This window comes from Castor canadensis, chromosome 3, assembly GCF_047511655.1.
Source record: "Castor canadensis chromosome 3, mCasCan1.hap1v2, whole genome shotgun sequence".
In the NCBI taxonomy this organism is placed as follows: Eukaryota; Metazoa; Chordata; class Mammalia; order Rodentia; family Castoridae; genus Castor; species Castor canadensis.
Window position 1 is genome coordinate 115953728 of NC_133388.1, and position 3466 is coordinate 115957193.

Sequence of the window (3466 nt, forward strand, 5' to 3'; positions counted from 1 at the left end):
GACATATTAATGCAGATGATAACAGTAAAATAACAGACATGTGTTAGAATATAATACATTTTTGTAAAGCCTCATAAAAATACTTCAGAAAGAAAGTTTAAAAAGGCTGTAAAGAAATTTACACAAGCAAAATGAGTATATGAGCAGCACATAAATTATCCATATGTATGTAATACCCAGATCAACCACTACAAAAACTGCATAAAGATAAACCCAAATAAACACTACAGATAAATCAAACTGAAACTCTAAAGAATGTTCAAATAATGAACAGAAAGACAGAAAAAGGGAAACACAGAAAAGAAAAATAGAGTGAAAAGAAAACAAAAATTAAAATGTCAGACTTAAGCATAACATATCAACATTTGCACTAATTCAAAAGATCTAAACACCAATTAAAAGACAGAGGTTGGCAGAATTAATTTAAAAATATGGCCCAGCTATGCACTTATCTATAAAAAAGTGACCTTAAGTAAAATGATATAACAAGTTGGAAATAAAAATGTGGAAAAGTTAGATCATGCAAACATCAATCCAAAGAAAGCAAGTGTGTAGAAATTTAAAAAATTAAAAAGAAAGCAAATCTGGCTTTCTTTTTTCTAGCCAAAGTGGAATCAATAGCAGAAAGAGAAATATCTAATCACTTGTGAATTAAACAACATACTTACAAATAATTCATGGGTCAGAGAAAATCTGGTGGAAAATAAAAAAACAAAACAAAACTCTGAACTAAATAAAAGCAAACACATGATATATCAAAATTAATGGTACATAGTTAAGGTAGTATAGGGAAAAAAATTTTACAACATGACATACTTACATTTTAAAAGAGGGAAATCATTAAATCAATAATCAACAGCAGCTGGGCACAGGTGGCTCATGCCTACAATACTAGCTACTTAGGAGACAGAGATAGGAAGGATCAAGGTTCAAAGCAGCCACAGGCAAATAGTTCACTAGACCTTGTCTCAAAAATACTCAACCAAAAAAGGACTGGTGGAGTGGCTCAAGCATTAAGAGTGACTGCCTAGGAAGTCTGAGGCCCAGAGTTCAAACTCCACTGCCACCACCACCACCACCACCAATAATAATAATAATAATAATAATAATAATAGTAATGACCAAACAGCTACCTCAAAAACCTAGAATAAAGAGTAAAATAAGCTGAAAATAAGAATGAAGGAAATAATAAAAACGGAGGAGATCAATGGAATTCAGGTCTAATGGAATAAAAAAAATCTGAGAACCAACAGAGAATTGATGGAAAATTTCAAGTAATACTGAGAAATGGAAGACAGAAGGGATCAAAGACAATATTAGAAATGAAAAGGATATTATTACAGACTCTACACTTATGAAAAGAACAGCAAAACCCTACAAACAACTCTACATTCTAACAAGTAAGATGAAATGGACCTCTTCCTCAGAAAACACAAACTACCCAAATTTCTCATACGAAAACACATGTGAAGAAGAAATAGAAGGAATGTACTTCAACACAGTAAAGGCTATACATGACAAATCATAGCCAGCATTGTACTACACAGGGAAAATCTAAAAGCATTCCCTTACAAATCAAGAGTAGATAAGGTTGTCTACTCTCTCAACTCTTATGCAATATAGTGCTTGAATTCTTAGCCAGAGCAATAAGACAAGATAAATAAATAAATGAGATGCAAATAAGAAAGGAAGAAGTCAAATTATCCCTATTTGCAGATGATATGATCCTATACTTTAAAAACCCTAAGAACTCCACCAGAAAACTCCTAGATCTCCTAAATGCTTTCAGCAAAGTTAGCAGGATACAAAATCAACATGAAAAACCAGTAACTTTCTACACACCAATAGCAGACATGCTGAGAAAGATATCAGGAAAGAAATCCCATTTACAATTACTTCAAAAAATACCTAGGAATAAACTTAACTAAGGAAGCAAAAGATCACTGCAATAAAAACTGTAAAATGCTGAGAAAGGAAATGGAAGAAGGCATTGGGAGACGGAAAGACTCCTAAGTTCATCAATCAGCAGAAGAAGTATTGCAAAAATAGCTATTCTACCTCACATCATCTACAGATTCAATGCAATCCCCCATCAAAGTTTTAATAACATTCTTCACAGAAATAGAAAAAACATTCCTAAAATTCATATGGAAGCAAAAAAAAAAAAAGAAAACCCTGCATAGCCAAAGCAATCCAGAGCAAAAGTAGTAACACTGTAGGTATCACAACACCTGACTTCAAACTATACTACAAAGCTATACTAACAAAAATGCATTGGACTGGCACAAAAGCAGACACAAAGACCAACAGAACAGCATAGAATACCCAGAAACAAGCCCAGGCAGGTACGAGCCCAAGCAGGTACAACCATCTGATTTTCAACAAAGGTGCCAAAAACATACATTGAAGAAAAGACATTATCAACAAATGATATCCACTGGATATCCACGTTGAGATGACTGAAACATCTGTCTTTCACCCTGTGCAAAAATCAATTCAAATGGATCAAAGGCTTAAAAGTAAGATCTGAAACTTGAGCTACTACAAGAAAGTACAAAGAAGACACCTGAAGACAAAGGCATTGGAAATGACATTCTGAACAGGACTCCAATAATTCAGGAAATAAGTGCAAGTACTGAAAAATGGGATTGTATCAAATTAAAAAGCTTCTGCACATCAAAAGAAACAATTGCTAGCATGAAGGGACAGTCTTCAAACTAGAATGGGAGAAAATCTTCATCTGTGATTGATAAGCAAAATATATAAAGAGGTAATAATCCAATTAATAAATGGGCAAATGAATTGAACAGACATGTCAAAGGAAGAAGTACAAATGGACAATAAATACATGAAGAAATGTTCAAAACCCCTAGCCAGAAGGGAAATACAAATCAAAACTATATTGAGAAAAAAAACCCTACATTGAGTTACATCGCACCACAGTCAAATGGCAGCCCTCAACACAACAAACAACAAATACCTTCAAGGATGCAAGGAGAAAGGAACCCTCATACACTGTGGGTGGGAATGTCAGTTAGTGCAGCCACAGTGCAATCAGTACAGAGGTTCCTCAAAAGGCTAAAAATAGAACTGCCATGTGATCCTGCTGGGCATATATCTGAACTAATGTTAAGTCAGCAGACATACAGGGACACCTGCACACCCATGTTTATTGCAGCACTATTCACAGTTGCCAAGTTATGGAAACAGCCAAGGTGTCCCACAACAGAAGAATGAAGAAAGAAAATGTGATACACACTCAACAGAGTATTATTCAGCCATAAAGAAGAATAAATTTATGTCATTTGTAGGAAAATGAATGAAACTGGAGATCACTGTTATTAGGTGAAATAAGCCAGGTTCAGAAGGACAAAATTATGTTTTTCTTTCATATGTGGAACCTAGACCTAATATAAATAATCTAAACCCAATATGTATGTATATATTTATACAAATGTGGGACTGC